The 18,174-nt window shown below is 35.7% G+C and overlaps 1 protein-coding gene and 2 long non-coding RNA genes across 31 annotated transcripts in view; 2 read left to right on the plus strand and 1 right to left on the minus strand.

The window, feature by feature from the left end:
- Positions 1 to 18,174, minus strand: part of cep192 (centrosomal protein 192) — a 164,265-nt gene that overhangs the window by 71,131 nt on the left and 74,960 nt on the right. The gene's annotated exons all lie outside the window — the stretch shown is intronic.
- The window catches only part of LOC147840170 (uncharacterized), a 100,809-nt gene that overhangs the window by 70,737 nt on the left and 11,898 nt on the right, over positions 1 to 18,174 (plus strand). The window lies entirely within an intron of this gene.
- Positions 1,066 to 6,704, plus strand: LOC147840172 (uncharacterized). Its single transcript, XR_015511036.1, has 2 exons — positions 1,066 to 1,250; positions 4,575 to 6,704. It is a non-coding gene; the product is annotated as an uncharacterized LOC147840172 (long non-coding RNA).

Here is an 18,174-nt window from a genome sequence, read left to right on the forward strand (position 1 = left end):
CATAGCGCCACCTATGGTCTGATTTGGCTGATCTTTGGCCAGAACGTAGTGTACCGGGGTACTACCATCTGGCCAAGTTTCAGCTCTCTCCGCCTTACGGTTTGGTCTGGGCAATAGTGACTTCGGCAGAATAATAATAATAATAATAATAATAATAAATATAGCTGCAAGCAGCAATTAACGGGGGTCAAGCAGTTTAGCAGGGTAAGGTCATATAGCAGTTAGGACGCCTGTAAGTAGGAAATATACGATTAGAGCGTTAAAGTTTATAGATTGAGCTAACAAATGTTTAATTAAACACTCCAGAGAAGCAACTTCGATTTTTACATATTGACAAATTTTTAATGAACATTTCGAGTGACCGCTTTTATGTCAAAGTGACTAGTATAAGCAGCCCTATGATATAATGTGTAGATCGAGTCATGGCACCTTAGACAAAGACACGACATGTCAAATTGTAAGTTAATCAGTTAAATGGTTACTCAGATACAGTGATTTTACAATGTATAGCGCCATCATGTGGCCATTGTCTACGAGTTTTATGCTATGGCCTTAGACTGACCTCTTGCATACGTGTAACAAGTTTGGTGAAGATATTTTAATTCCTTCATGAGTTATGGCTATTTTAGCTCTTCTTAATAAAAATGACAAAAGAGCAGTGAATAAGCTATTAGTGATCTCCTACTGCCATCTAGTGGCCACAGTGTAATTTATTTATGTGATTACAGCCATTTAGGTGTGCATAAACATATCCCTTCTGTAATTGAGCATGTTCTAACTGTATAAAATGAAAAAATAATTAAAAATCTACAGAGTAAAAAGTGTGAAAAGCTTTAACTAAATTTGATCTTAAATGAATTAACTGTGTTCATGCCATGTCAGTTTGGGATTCAGAATGCATTACATTACAATACATTCTGTGCTATAGAGCAGTAAAATAAACAATAAGTGGTCTGTTACTGCCATCTAGAAGCCACAGTTGTGATTTTCTTTACACATGTTTTAAAACAATGTGTTTAATCATAGAACCAGTTTTACCTATTAGAATTATTATGAAGAGGTTAACTGGGACCAAATTAGATGTTTAATGCATAACAGTGTTTACATCAGGTCAAAATATGATTCAGAATGATCCTAAATGCAATTTCCCTGACTTTAAACTCAAAAAATGTAAAACAACAAAGGTATGCAAATGTTTTGAACAATAAATAAGTGGTCTTGTTGTGACATCTAGTGGTTAGAAATGGTAGGTGACAGTTGAAAGTCTGTTATAGTGGCTAAAATGATAGAATATTGAAAATGTGTTTTTGAGACCTTTAAACATCCAAGATGGACAGAAAAAATAACTTATAAATCATTTCAGTGATAGTTGTGTAAATGAAGCACATTTACTGGATTTGTAAGACATTTTAGCATGTTTTTAGAACCATTTCCACTATTATAGCGCCACCTATTGCCCAATCTCCATTAGATTTTGCATGTTTATTCACATTGATATGCCACATCTGCTCATCAATTTCTGTGATGTTTTGGGTTTTTCTTATTGGTTTACAGGCATGTAGGTTCGTGTAGACACGCCCCTTTTGTTAATGAGCCAGTTACAGCTATCTAAAATGGAAAGTTCAACTTTTTTTTGATAATTATTGATCTGCTCAGTCCAGAGGTTCATACAACACTGGTTTCGTTGCGATTGAGTTAAAAACCAGGGACTAGTTTGCAAAAGTAGGTTTTGTTTATATTGATGGTTTTTTAATGAACAGTTTGAGTAACAGCAGTGGTTTTAGTCTCAAACTGTTCAGTATGAGCAGACCTATCATATGATATGTTAATCAAATGTTTTTTTGTGAAATAGTATGTAAATGAAGCAAATTTACTTTATTTTTAAGCGATTTAGCATATTTTTGCTATTATAGCGCCACCTATGGTTTGATCTTCACAAAATTTTGCAAGTTTCATCTCGTTGATATGCCACATGTGCTCACCAATTTCTGTGATATTTTGGGTTTTCCTTATTGGTTTACAGGCATGTAGGTTTGTGTGGACACGCCCCTTTTGTAAATTAGCCTGTTACAGCTAGCCAAAGTGAAAAGTTCAACTTTTTTTTGATAATTATTGATCTACACAGTCCAGAGATTCTAACAACACTGGTTTCGTCGCGATTGAGTGAAAAACCAGGGACTAGTTCGCAAAAGTAGGTTTTTCCTATATTGATGAATATCTAACGAACGGTGTAAGTGACAGCAGTGGTTTGAGTGTCAAACTGTTCGGTATGAGCAGGCCTATCATATGATATGGATTTTGTGTGGTTGCGCAAAAGGTTGTGTGATACACAACTCATTACACACTAAAAATATGTAAAATCGCCACCTAGTGGCCGATTTCTTTCAAAATTCTTACAGACCTCTAGGACCGTGAGTCGAACATGCCCAGCGAGTTTCGTTTCGATCACTCATCGTTAACCTTGTTAAATGGCTGCTCAATTTTAATTGGCCAATGGCGGCCATGTTTTTTGAGATATGCCAATGTCCTTATAGTATGTTATGACAACTTGGTCAAAGACACTGCATGCCAAATTTCAAGCTGATTGGACAAATGGCTGTAAGGTTAGAGTAATTTTTATGTTTTTTTAGCTTTATAGCGCCACCATGTAGCCAAAGTCTGCGGGTTTTGCAGTGTCACCTCAAATTGAACTTATGCATGTGTGTATCAAGTTTGGTGATGATATCTCATTTCGTTCAAAAGTTATAGCTCCAATTAGCATTTAGCTTCAATTAGCATTGAACATTGTTGTGTACTGTTTCGAGTGAGAATAAAAATGTCAACTTTTTTTTGATAATTATTGATATTCAGTGTCCAGAGAACATTTGAGAGCTGGTTTGGTTTAGATTGAGTGTAAAACCTAGGACTAGTTCGCAAAAGTAGGTTTCGGACAAATCGCGATGTAGCGGGAAAACGGTGCGTCGTAGAGCAAAAATAGTTGGTATACACTTTTGTTCAGGTTAACCCAAGGATTCAAAAAATGTAAAGTTTTTGAGTCTACGACAAACGGTGAACGTATAGCGGCCAAAAATGTCCGAAAAGTGTTTTTTTGGCGCCATAGCGCCACCTATGGTCTGATTTGGCTGATCTTTGGCCAGAACGTAGTGTACCGGGGTACTACCATCTGGCCAAGTTTCAGCTCTCTCGGCCTTACGGTTTGGTCTGGGCAATAGTGACTTCGGCAGAATAATAATAATAATAATAATAATAATAATAATAATAATAATAATAAAAATCTTAACAAAAACAATAGGGTTTCAGCGCTTCGCGCTTGACCCCCTAATAATAATAATAATAATAATAATAAAAATCTTAACAAAAACAATAGGGTTTCAGCGCTTCGCGCTTGACCCCCTAAAAATCTTAACAAAAACAATAGGGTTTCAGCGCTTCGCGCTTGACCCCCTAAATATAGCTGCAAGCAGCAATTAACGGGGGTCAAGCAGTTTAGCAGGGTAAGGTCATATAGCAGTTAGGACGCCTGTAAGTAGTTTATTTGACAATGAAATATACGATTAGAGTGTTAGAGTTTATAGATTGAGCTAACAAACGTTTGATTAAACACTCCAGAAATGAAACATCAGTTTTTACATATTGACAAATTTCTTATGAACATTTCGAGTGACCGCTTTTATGTCAAAGTGACCAGTATAAGCAGCCCTATGATATAATGTGTAGATCGAGTCATGGCACCTTAGACAAAGTCACGGCATGTCAAATTTTAAGTTAATCAGATAAATGGTTACTCAGATACAGTGATTTTATAATGTATAGCGCCAGCATGTGGCCAATGTCTATGTGTTTCATCCTATGTGCTTAGACTGACCTCTTGCATATGTGTAACAAGTTTAGTGAAGATATTTTTATTCATTCATGAGTTATGGCTATTTTAGCTCTTCTTAATAAAAATGACAAAAGAGCAGTGAATAAGCTATTAGTGATCTCCTACTGCCATCTAGTGGCCACAGTGTAATTTATTTATGTGATTACAGCCATTTAGGTGTGCATAAACATATCCCTTCTATGACTGAGCATGTTCTAACTATATAAAAAGAAAATTTTGTATTTTATTAAAATAATTAAAAATCTACACAGTAAAAAGTGTGACAAGCTTTGACTAAATTTGGTCTTAAATGCATTAACTGTGTTCATGCCATGTCAGTTTGGGATTCAGAATGCATTACATAACATTACATTACATTCTTTGCTATACAGCAGTAAAATAAACAATAAGTGGTCTGTTACTGCCAGCTAGAAGCCACAGTTGTGATTTTCTTTACATATGTTTTAAAACAAGGTGTTTAATTATAGAACCAGTTTTGCCTATTAGAATTATTATGAAGAGGTTAACTGGGACCAAATTAGATGTTTAATGCATAACAGTGTTTGCATCAGGTCAAAATATGATTCAGAATGATCCTAAATGCAATTTCCCTGACTTTAAACTCAAAAAATGTAAAACAGCAAAGGTATGCAAATGTTTTGAACAATAAATAAGTGGTCTTGTTGTGACATCTAGTGGTTAGAAATGGTAGGTGACAGTTAAAAGTCTGTGTTATAGTGGCTAAAATGATAGAATATTGAAAATATGTGTTTTTGAGACCTTTAAACATCCAAGATGGACAAAAAAATAACTTATAAATCATTTCAGTGAAAAGTGTGTAAATGAAGTACATTTACTGCATTTTTAAGCCATTTTAGCATGTTTTTAGAACCATTTCCACTATTATAGCGCCACCTATTGCCCAATCTCCACAAAATTTTGCATGTTTCTTCACATTTATATGCCACATCTGCTCACCAATTTCTGTGATGTTTTGGGTTTTCCTTATTGGTTTACAGGCATGTAGGTTCGTGTAGACACGCCCCTTTTGTAAATGAGCCTGTTACAGCTATCTAAAATGGAAAGTTCAACTTTTTTTTGATAATTATTGATCTACTCAGTCCAGAGGTTCATACAACACTGGTTTCGTTGCGATTGAGTTAAAAACCAGGGACTAGTTCGCAAAAGTAGGTTTTGTTTATATTGATGGTTTTTTAATGAACAGTTTGAGTAACAGCAGTGGTTTTAGTGTGAAACTGTTCAGTATGAGCAGACCTGTCATATGATATGTAGATTGAGTGTTTTTTGTGAAATAGTGTGTAAATGAAGCACATTTACTTTATTTTTAAGCGATTTAGCATTATTTAAAGACTATTTTTGCTATTATAGCGCCACCTATGGTTTGATCTTCACAAAATTTTTCAAGTTTCATCTCGTTGATATGCCACATGTGCTCACCAATTTCTGTGATGTTTTGGGCTTTCCTTATTGGTTTACAGGCATGTAGGTTCGTGTGGACAAGCCTCTTTTGTAAATTAGCCTGTTACAGCTAGCCAAAGTGAAAAGTTCAACTTTTTTTTGATAATTATTGATCTACACAGTCCAGAGATTCTAACAACACTGGTTTCGTCGCGATTGAGTGAAAAACCAGGGACTAGTTCGCAAAAGTAGGTTTTTCCTATATTGATGAATATTTAACGAACGGTATAAGTGACAGCAGTGTTTTTAGTGTCAAACTGTTCGGTATGAGCAGGCCTATCATATGATATGTATTTTGTGTGGTTGCGCAAAAGGTTGTGTGATACACAACCCATTACACACTAAAAATACGTAAAATCGCCCCCTAGTGGCCGATTTCTTTCAAAATTCTTACAGACCTCTAGGACCATGAGTCGAACATGCCCAGCGAGTTTCGTTTTGATCACTCATCGTTAACCTTGTTAAATGGCTGCTCAATTTTAATTGGCCAATGGCGGCCATGTTTTTTGAGATATGCCAATGTCCTTATAGTATGTTATGACAACTTGGTCAAAGACACTGCATGCCAAATTTCAAGCTGATCGGACTAACGGCTGTAAGGTTAGAGTACTTTTTATGTTTTTTTAGCTTTATAGCGCCACCATGTGGCCAAAGTCTGCGGGTTTTGCAGTGTCACCTCAAATTGAACTTATGCATGTGTGTATCAAGTTTGGTGATGATATCTCATTTCGTTCAAAAGTTATAGCTCCAATTAGCATTTAGCTTCAATTAGCATCGAACATTGTTGTGCACTGTTTCGCGTGAGAATAAAAATGTCAACTTTTTTTTGATAATTATTGATATTCAGTGTCCAGAGAACATTTGAGAGCTGGTTTGGTTTAGACTGAGTGAAAAACCTAGGACTAGTTCGCAAAAATAGGTTTCGGACAAATCGCGATGTAGCGGGAAAACGGTGCGCCGTAGAGCAAAAAGTTCAGCTGTGCACTTTTGTTGGGGCTAACCCAAGGATTGAAAAAATGTAAAGTTTTTGAGTCTACGACAAACGGTGAACGAATAGCGGCCAAAAATGTCCAAAAAGGGGGTTTTTTGCGCCATAGCGCCACCTATGGTCCGATTTGGCTGATCTTTGGTGAGAACGTAGTGTACCGGGGTACTACCTTCTGGCCAAGTTTCAGCTCTCTCGGCCTTACGGTTTGGCCTGGGCAATAGTGACTTCGGCAGAATAATAATAATAATAAAAATCCTAACAAATACAATAGGGTTTCAGCGCTTCGCGCTTGACCCCCTAAATATAGCTGCAAGCAGCAATTAACGGGGGTCAAGCAGTTTAGCAGGGTAAGGTCATATAGCAGTTAGGACGCCTGTAAGTAGTTTATTCGACAACGAAATATACGATTAGAGTGTTAAAGTTTATAGATTGAGCTAACAAATGTTTGATTAAACACTCCAGAGAAGCAACTTCGATTTTTACATATTGACAAATTTTTAATGAACATTTCGAGTGACCGCTTTTATGTCAAAGTGACCAGTATAAGCAGCCCTAAGATATAATGTGTAGATCGAGTCATGACACCTTAGACAAAGACACGGCATGTCAAATTTCTAGTTAATCAGATAAATGGTTACTCAGATACAGTGATTTTACAATGTATAGCGCCACCATGTGGCCATTGTCTACGAGTTTAATGCTATGACCTCTGATTAACCTCTTGCATATGTGTAATAAGTTTGGTGTAGATATTTCAATCCATTCATGAGTTTTGGCTATTTTAGCTCTTCCCAACAAAAATGACAAAACTATATAACTATATAAACTAATAATTTTGTGTTTTATTAAAAGAATTAAAAAATCTACAGAGTAAAAGGTGTGACAAGCTTTGACAAAATTTAATGTTAAATGCATTAATTGTGTTCAGTTCATGTCAATTTGGGATTCAGAATGCATTACATTACATAACATTCTTTGCTATAGAGCAGTAAAATAAACTATAAACTATGAGTGGTCTGTTACTTCCATCTAGTTGCAACAGTTGTGATTTTCTTTACACATGTTTTAAAACAAGATGTTTAATTATAGAACCAGTTTTGCCTATTAGAATTATTACACAGAGGTTAACTGTGACCAAATTAGATGTTTAATGCATAGCAGTGTTTATATCAGGTCAAAATGTGATTCAGAATGATCCTAAATGCAATTTCCCTGATTTCAAACTCAAAAAAATGTAAAACAACAAAGGTATGCAAATGTTATGAACAATAAATAAGTGGTCTTGTTGTGACATCTAGTGGTTAGAAAGGGTAGGTGACAGTAAAAAGTCTGTGTTATAGTGGCTAAAATGATAGAATATTGAAAATATGTGTTTTTAAGACATTTAAACATCCAAGATGGGCAAGAAAAATTAACTTGTACATCATTTCAGTGATAGGTGTGTAAATGAAGCACATTTACTGCATTTTTAAGCCATTTTATGATGTTTTTAGAACCATTTCTACTATTATAGCACCACCTATTGCACGATCACCACAAAATTTTGCATGTTTATTCGCATTGATATTCCACATGTGCTCATCAATTTCTGTGATGTTTTGGGTTTTTCTTATTGGTTTACAGGCATGTAGGTTCGTGTAGACACGCCCCTTTTGTAAATGAGCCTGTTACAGCTATCTAAAATGGAAAGTTCAACTTTTTTTTGATAATTATTGATCTACTCAGTCCAGAGGTTCATACAACACTGTTTTCGTTGCGATCGAGTTAAAAACCTGTGACTAGTTCGCAAAAGTAGGTTTTGTTTATATTGATGTTTTTTTAATGAACAGTGTGAGTAACAGCAGTGGTTTTAGTCTCAAACTGTTCAGTATAAGCAGACCTATCATATGATATGTAGATTAAGTGTATTTGTGAAATAGTGTTTAAATGAAGCACATTTACTTTATTTTAAGCCATTTGGCATGTTTTTTAAGACTCTTTTTGCTATTATAGCGCCACCTATGGTTTGATCTTCACAAAATTTTGCAAGTTTCTTCTCATTCATATGCCACATGTGCTCACCAATTTCTGTGATGTTTTAAGCTTTCCTTATTGGTTTACAGGCATGTAGGTTCGTGTGGACACGCCCCTTTTGTAAATTAGCCTGTTACAGCTAGTCAAAGTGAAAAGTTCAACTTTTTTTTGATAATTATTGATCTACACAGTCCAGAGATTCTAACAACACTGGTTTCGTTGCGATTGAGTGAAAAACCAGGGACTAGTTCGCAAAAGTAGGTTTTTCCTATATTGATGAATATTTAATAAACGGTGCGAGTGACAGCAGTGGTTTTATTGTCAAACTGTTCGGTATGAGCAGGCCTATCATATGATATGTATTTTGTGTGGTTGCGCAAAAGGTTGTGTGATACACAACCCATTACACTTTAAAAATGCGTAAAATTGCCCCCTAGTGGCCGATTTCTTTCAAAATTCTTACAGACCTCTAGGTCTATAAGTCGAACATACCCAGCGAGTTTCGTTCCGATCGCTGATCGTTAACCTTGTTAAATGGCTGCTCAATCTTTATTGGCCAATGGCGGCCATGTTTTTTGAGATGTGCCAATGTCCTTATAATATGTCATGGAAAACTGGTCAAAGACACTGCATGCCAAATTTCAAGCTGATCGGACTAACGGTTGTAAGGTTAGGGTCATTTTATGGTTTTTAAGCTTTATAGCGCCACCATGTGGCCAAAGTCTGCGGGTTTTGCAGTGTCACCTCAAATTGAGCTTATACATGTGTGTACCAAATTTGATGATGATATCTCATTCTGTTCAAAAGTTATAGCTCCAATTAGCATTTAGCTTCAATTAGCATCGAACATTGTTGTGTACTGTTTCGAGTGAGAATAAAAATGTCAACTTTTTTTTGATAATTATTGATATTCAGTGTCCAGAGAACATTTGAGAGCTGGTTTGGTTTAGATTGAGTGTAAAACCTAGGACTAGTTCGCAAAAGTAGGTTTCGGACAAAACTCGATGTAGCGGGAAAACGGTGCGTCGTAGAGCAAAAAGTGCAGCTGTGCACTTTTGTTAGGGCTAACACAAGGATTCAAAAAATGTAAAGTTTTTGAGTCTACGACAAACGGTGAACGTATAGCGGCCAAAAATGTCCAAAATGTTGGTTTTTGGCGCTGTAGCGCCACCTATGGTCCGATTTGGTTGATCTTTGGTGAGAATGTAGTGTACCGGGGTACTACGATCTGGCCAAGTTTCAGCTCTCTCGGCCTTACGGTTTGGTCTGGGCAATAGTGACTTCGGCAGAATAATAATAATAATAAAAATCCTAACAAATACAATAGGGTTTCAGCGCTACGCGCTTGACCCCCTAATAATATAGCTGCAAGCAGCAATTAACGGGGGTCAAGCTGTTTAGCAGGATAAGGTCATACAGCAGTTAGGACGCCTGTAAGTAGTTTATTCGACAACGAAATATACGATTAGAGTGTTAGAGTTTATAGATTGAGCTAACAAATGTTTGATTAAACACTCCAGAGAAGCAACTTCGATTTTTACATATTGACAAATTTTTAATGAACAATTCGAGTGACCGCTTTTATGTCAAAGTGACCAGTATAAGCAGCCCTATGATATAATGTGTAGATCGAGTCATGGCACCTTAGACAAAGACACGGCATGTCAAATTTTAAGTTAATCAGATAAATGGTTACTCAGATACAGTGATTTTACAATGTATAGCACCACCATGTGGCCAATGTCTACGAATTTCATGCTATGACCTCTGATTAACCTCTTGCATATGTGTAACAAGTTTGATGTAGATATTTCAATCCATTCATGAGTTATGGCTATTTTAGCTCTTCTTGAAATGAAAATGACAAAACTATATCACTATATAAACTAATAATTTTGTGTTTTATTAAAAGAATTTAAAAATCTACAGAGTAAAAGGTGTGACAAGCTTTGACAAAATTTAATCTTAAATGCATTAACTGTGTTCAGTTCATGTCAATTTGGGATTCAGAATGCATTACATTACATTACATTACATTCTTTGCTATAGAGCAGTAAAATAAACATCAAGTGCTCTGTTACTGCCATCTAGTTGCCACAGTTGTGATTTTCTTTACACATGTTTTAAAACAAGGTGTTTAATTATAGAACCAGTTTAGCCTATAAGAATTATTACACAGAGGTTAACTGTGTCCAAATTAGATGTTTAATGCATAGCAGTGTTTAAATCAGGTCAAAATGTGATTCAGAATGATCCTAAATGCAATTTCCCTGACTGTAAACTCAAAAAAATGTAGAACAACAAAGGTATGCAAATATTATGAACAATAAATAAGTGGTCTTGTTGTGACATCTAGTGGTTAGAAATGGTAGGTGACAGTTAAAAGTCTGTGTTATAGTGGCAAAAATGATAGAATACTGAAAATATGTGTTTTTGAGACCTTTAAACATCCAAGATGGGCAAAAAAACAACAACTTGTAAATCATTTCAGTGATAGGTGTGTAAATGAAGCACATTTACTGCATTTTTAAGCCATTTTATGATGTTTTTAGAACCATTTCTATCATTATAGCGCCACCTATTGCCCGATCACCACAAAATTTTGCATGTTTTTTCACATTTATATGGCACATGAGCTCATCAATTTCTGTGATGTTTTGGGTTTTCCTTATTGGTTTACAGGCATGTAGGTTCGTGTAGACATGCCCCTTTTGAAAATAAGCCTGTTACAGCTATCTAAAATGGAAAGTTCAACTTTTTTTGATAATTATTGATCTACTCAGTCCAGAGGTTCATTTAACACTGGTTTCGTTGCGATTTAACTAAAAATCAGGGACTAGTTCGCAAAAGTATGTTTTGTACATATTGATGTTTTTTTAATGATCGGTGTGAGTGACAGCAGTGGGTTTAGTGTCAAACTGTTCAGTATGAGCAGACCTATCATTTGATATGTAGATTAAGTGTTTTTGTGAAATAGTGTTTAAATGAAGCACATTTACTTTATTTTTAAGCCATTTGGCATGTTTTTAAGACTATTTTTGCTATTATAGCACCATCTATGGTTTGATCTTCACAAAATTTTGCAAGTTTCTTCTCATTGATATGGCACATGTGCTCACCAATTTCTGTGATGTTGTGAGTTTTCCTTATTGGTTTACAGGCATGTAGGTTCGTGTGGACACGCCCCTTTTGTAAATTAGCCTGTTACAGCTAGCCAAAGTGAAAAGTTCAACTTTTTTTTGATAATTATTGATCTACACAGTCCAGAGATTCTAACAACACTCGTTTTGTTGCGATTGAACTAAAAACCAGGGACTAGTTCGCAAAAGTAGGTTTTTCCTATATTGATGCATATTTAACGAACGGTGTGACTGACAGCAGTGGTTTTAGTGTCAAACTGTTCGGTATGAGCAGGCCTATCATATGATATGTATTTTGTGTGGTTTTGCAAAAGGTTGTGTGATACACAACCCATTACATCTTAAAATTGCGTAAAATCGCCCCCTAGTGGCCGATTTCTTTCAAAATTCTTACAGTCCTCTAGGTCCATAAGTCGAACATACCCAGCGAGTTTCGTTCCGATCGCTCATCGTTAACCTTGCTAAATGGCTGCACAATTTTAATTGGCTAATGGCGGCCATGTTTTTTGAGATGTGTCATTGTCCTTATAATATGTCATGGCAAACTGGTCAAAGACACTGCATGCCAAATTTCAAGCTGATCGGACTAACGGTTGTAAGGTTAGGGTCATTTTATGGTTTTTAAGCTTTATAGCGCCACCATGTGGCCAAAGTATGCTGTTTTAGCACTGTCACATCAAATTGAGCTTATGCATGTGTGTACCAAGTTTGGTGATGATATCTCATTCCGTTCAAAAGTTATAGCTCCAATTAGCATTTAGCTTCAATTAGCATCGAACATTGTTGTGTACTGTTTCGAGTGAGAATAAAAATGTCAACTTTTTTTTGATAATTATTGATATTCAGTGTCCAGAGAACATTTGAGAGCTGGTTTGGTTTAGATTGAGTGAAAAACCTAGGACTAGTTCGCAAAAGTAGGTTTCGGACAAATGGCGATGTAGCGGGGAAACGGTGCGTCGTAGAGAAAAAAGTTCTGTTATACACTTTTGTTCAGGTTAACCCAAGGATTCAAAAAATGTAAAGTTTTTGAGTCTACGACAAACGGTGAACGTATAGCGGCCAAAAATGTCCAAAAAGTGTTTTTTTGGCACCATAGCGCCACCTATGGTCTGATTTGGCTGATCTTTGGCCAGAACGTAGTGTACCGGGGTACTACCATCTGGCCAAGTTTCAGCTCTCTCGGCCTTACGGTTTGGTCTGGGCAATAGTGACTTCGGCAGAATAATAATAATAATAATAATAATAAAAATCTTAACAAAAACAATAGGGTTTCAGCGCTTCGCGCTTGACCCCCTAAATATAGCTGCAAGCAGCAATTAACGGGGGTCAAGCAGTTTAGCAGGGTAAGGTCATATAGCAGTTAGGACGCCTGTAAGTAGTTTATTCGACAACGAAATATACGATTAGAGTAATAAAGTTTATAGATTGAGCTAACAAATGTTTGATTAAACACTCCAGAGAAGCAACTTCGATTTTTACATATTGACAAATTTTTAATGAACATTTCGAGTGACCGCTTTTATGTCAAAGTGACCAGTATAAGCAGCCATATGATATAATGTGTAGATCGAGTCATGGCACCTTAGACAAAGACACGAAATGTCAAATTTTAAGTTAATCAGATAAATGGTTACTCAGATACAGTGATTTTACAATGTATAGCGCCATCATGTGGCCATTGTCCACGAGTTTTATGCTATGACCTTAGACTGACCTCTTGCATATGTGTAACAAGTTTGGTGAAGATATTTTAATTCCTTCATGAGTTATGGCTATTTTAGCTCTTCTTAATAAAAATGACAAAAGAGCAGTGAATAAGCTATTAGTGATCTCCTACTGCCATCTAGTGGCCACAGTGTAATTTATTTATGTGATTACAGCCATTTAGGTGTGCATAAACATATCCCTTCTATAATTGAGCATGTTCCAACTATATAAAATGAAAAATTTGTATTTTATTAAAATAATTAAAAATCTACAAAGTAAAGTTTGACACGCTTTGACTAAATTTGATCTTAAATGCATTAACTGTGTTCATGCCATGTCAGTTTGGGATTCAGAATGCATTACATAACATTACATCACATTCTTTGCTATAGAGCAGTAAAATAAACATCAAGTGCTCTGTTACTGCCATCTAGAAGCCACAGTTGTGATTTTCTTTACATATGTTTTAAAACAATGTGTTTAATCACAGAACCAGTTTTACCTATTAGAATTATTATGAAGAGGTTAACTGGGACCAAATTAGATGTTTAATGCATAGCAGTGTTTAAATCAGGTCAAAATGTGATTCAGAATGATCCTAAATGCAATTTCCCTGACTTTAAACTAAAAAAAATGTAAAACAACAAAGGTATGCAAATGTTTTGAACAATAAATAAGTGGTCTTGTTGTGACATCTAGTGGTTAGAAATGGTAGGTGACAGTTAAAAGTCTGTGTTATAGTGGCTAAAATGATAGAATATTGAAAATATGTGTTTTTGAGACCTTTAAACATCCAAGATGGACAAAAAAATAACTTATAAATCATTTCAGTGATAGGTGTGTAAATGAAGCACATTTACTTCATTTTTAAGCCATTTTAGCATGTTTTTAGAACCATTTCCACTATTATAGCGCCACCTATTGCCCAATCTCCACAAAATTTTGCATGTTTATTCACATTGATATGCCACATCTGCTCACCAATTTCTGTGATGTTTTCGGTTTTCCTTATTGTTTTACAGGCATGTAGGTTCGTGTAGACACGCCCCTTTTATAAATGAGCCAGTTACAGCTATCTAAAATGGAAAGTTCAACTTTTTTTTGATAATTATTGATCTACTCAGTCCAGAGGTTCATACAACACTGGTTTCGTTGCGATTGAGTTAAAAACCAGGGACTAGTTCGCAAAAGTAGGTTTTGTTTATATTGATGGTTTTTTAATGAACAGTTTGAGTAACAGCAGTGGTTTTAGTCTCAAACTGTTCAGTATGAGCAGACCTATCATATTATATTTAGATTAAGTGTTTTTTGTGAAATGGTGTGTAAATGAAGCACATTTACTTTATTTTTGAACGATTTAGCAATATTTAAAGACTATTTTTGCTATTATAGCGCCACCTATGGTTTGATCTTCACAAAATTTAGCAAGTTTCATCTCGTTGATATGCCACATGTGCTCACCAATTTCTGTGATGTTTTGGGCTTTCCTTATTAGTTTACAGGCATGTAGGTTCGTGTGGACACGCCCCTTTTGTAAATTAGCCTGTTACAGCTAGCCAAAGTGAAAAGTTCAACTTTTTTTTGATAATTATTGATCTACACAGTCCAGAGATTCCAACAACACTGGTTTCGTCGCGATTGAGTGAAAAACCAGGGACTAGTTCGCAAAAGTAGGTTTTTCCTATATTGATGAATATTTAACGAACGGTGTAGGTGACAGCAGTGGTTTGAGTGTCAAACTGTTCGGTATGAGCAGGCCTATCATATGATATGTATTTTGTGTGGTTGCGCAAAAGGTTGTGTGATACACAACTCATAACACATTAAAAATACGTAAAATCGCCCCCTAGTGGCCGATTTCTTTCAAAATTCTTACAGACCTCTAGGACCATGAGTCGAACATGCCCAGCGAGTTTCGTTTTGATCACTCATCGTTAACCTTGTTAAATGGCTGCTCAATTTTAATTGGCCAATGGCGGCCATGTTTTTTGAGATATGCCAATCTCCTTATAGTATGTTATGACAACTTGGTCAAAGACACTGCATGCCAAATTTCAAGCTGATCGGACTAGTGGCTGTAAGGTTAGAGTAATTTTTATGTTTTTTTAGCTTTATAGCGCCACCATGTGGCCAAAGTCTGCGGGTTTTGCAGTGTCACCTCAAATTGAGCTTATGCATGTGTGTATCAAGTTTGGTGATGATATCTCATTTCGTTCAAAAGTTATAGCTCCAATTAGCATTTAGCTTCAATTAGCATCGAACATTGTTGTGCACTGTTTCGCGTGAGAATAAAAATGTCAACTTTTTTTTGATAATTATTGATATTCAGTGTCCAGAGAACATTTGAGAGCTGGTTTGGTTTAGATTGAGTGTAAAACCTAGGACTAGTTCGCAAAAGTAGGTTTCGGACAAATCGCGATGTAGCGGGAAAACGGTGCGTCGTAGAGCAAAAATTTCTGCTATACACTTTTGTTCAGGTTAACCCAAGGATTCAAAAAATGTAAAGTTTTTGAGTCTACGACAAACGATGAACAAATAGCGGCCAAAAATGTCCAAAAAGTGTTTTTTTGGCGCCATAGCGCCACCTATGGTCTGATTTGGCTGATCTTTGGCCAGAACGTAGTGTACCGGGGTACTACGATCTGGCCAAGTTTCAGCTCTCTCGGCCTTACGGTTTGGTCTGGGCAATAGTGACTTCGGCAGAATAATAATAATAATAATAATAATAATAAAAATCTTAACAAAAACAATAGGGTTTCAGCGCTTCGCGCTTGACCCCCTAAATATAGCTGCAAGCAGCAATTAACGGGGGTCAAGCAGTTTAGCAGGGTAAGGTCATATAGCAGTTAGGACGCCTGTAAGTAGTTTATTTGACAACGAAATATACGATTAGAGTGTTAGAGTTTATAGATTGAGCTAACAAATGTTTGATTAAACACTCCAGAGAAGCAACTTCGATTTTTACATATTGACAAATTTTTAATGAACATTTCGAGTGACCGCTTTTATGTCAAAGTGACCAGTATAAGCAGCCCTATGATATAATGTGTAGATCGAGTCATGGCACCTTAGACAAAGACACGACATGTCAAATTTTAAGTTAATCAGATAAATGGTTACTCAGATACAGTGATTTTACAATGTATAGCGCCATCATGTGGCCATTGTCCACGAGTTTTATGCTATGACCTTAGACTGACCTCTTGCATATGTGTAACAAGTTTGGTGAAGATATTTTAATTCCTTCATGAGTTATGGCTATTTTAGCTCTTCTTAATAAAAATGACAAAAGAGCAGTGAATAAGCTATTAGTGATCTCCTACTGCCATCTAGTGGCCACAGTGTAATTTATTTATGTGATTACAGCCATTTAGGTGTGCATAAACATATCCCTTCTATAATTGAGCATGTTCTAACTATATAAAATGAAAAATTTGTATTTTATTAAAATAATTAAAAATCTACAGAGTAAAAAGTGTGAAAAGCTTTAACTAAATTTGATCTTAAATGGATTAACTTTGTTCATGCCATGTCAGTTTGGGATTCAGAATGCATTACATAACATTACATTACATTCTTTGCTATAGAGCAGTAAAATAAACAATAAGTGGTCTGTTACTGCCATCTAGAAGCCACAGTTGTGATTTTCTTTACAAATGTTTTAAAACAAGGTGTTTAATTGTAGAACCAGTTTTACCTATTAGAAATATTATGAAGAGGTTAACTGGGACCAAATTAGATGTTTAATGCATAACTGTGTTTACATCAGGTCAAAATGTGATTCAGAATGATCCTAAATGCAATTTCCCTGACTTTAAACTCAAAAAAATGTAAAACAACAAAGGTATGCAAATGTTATGAACAATAAATAAGTGGTCTTGTTGTGACATCTAGTGGTTAGAAATGGTAGGTGACAGTTAAAAGTCTGTGTTATAGTGGCTAAAATGATAGAATATTGAAAATGTGTTTTTGAGACCTTTAAACATCCAAGATGGACAAAAAAAAAACAAACTTGCAAATCATTTCAGTGATAGGTGTGTAAATGAAGCACATTTACTGCATTTTTAAGCCATTTTATGATGTTTTCAGAACCATTTCTACTATTATAGCGCCACCTATTGCCTGATCACTACAAAATTTTGCATGTTTATTCGCATTGATATGCCACATGAGCTCATTAATTTCTGTGATGTTTTGAGTTTTTCTTATTGGTTTACAGGCATGTAGGTTCGTGTAGACACGCCCCTTTTTGTAAATGAGCCTGTTACAGCTATCTAAAATGGAAAGTTCAACTTTTTTTGATAATTATTGATCTACTCAGTCCAGAGGTTCATACAACACTGGTTTCATTGCGATTGAGTTAAAATCCAGGGACTAGTTCGCAAAAGTAGGTTTTGTACATATTGATGGTTTTTTTAATGATCGGTGGGAGTGACAGCAGTGGGTTTAGTGTCAAACTGTTCAGTATGAGCAGACCTATCATTTGATATGTAGATTAAGTGTTTTTGTGAAATAGTGTTTAAATGAAGCACACTTACTTTATTTTTAAGCCATTTGGCATGTTTTTATAACTATTTTTGCTATTATAGCGCCACCTATGATTTGATCTTCACAAAATTTTGCAAGTTTCTTCTCATTGATATGGCACATGTGCTCACCAATTTCTGTGATGTTATGAGTTTTCCTTATTGGTTTACAGGCATGTAGGTTCGTGTGGACAAGCCCCTTTTGTAAATTAGCCTGTTAGAGCTAGCCAAGGAGAAAAGTTCAACTTTTTTTTGATAATTATTGATCTACACAGTCCAGAGATTCTAACAACACTGGTTTCGTTGCGATTGAGTGAAAAACCAGGGACTAGTTTGCAAAAGTAGGTTTTTCCTATATTGATGAATATTTAACGAACGATGTGAGTGACAGCAGTGGTTTTAGTGTCAAACTGTTCGGTATGATCAGGCCTATCATATGATATGTATTTTGTGTGGTTT

This window comes from Danio rerio, chromosome 16 (assembly GCF_052040795.2).
Source record: "Danio rerio strain M-AB ecotype USA chromosome 16, GRCz13ab, whole genome shotgun sequence".
NCBI classification, from domain to species: Eukaryota; Metazoa; Chordata; class Actinopteri; order Cypriniformes; family Danionidae; genus Danio; species Danio rerio.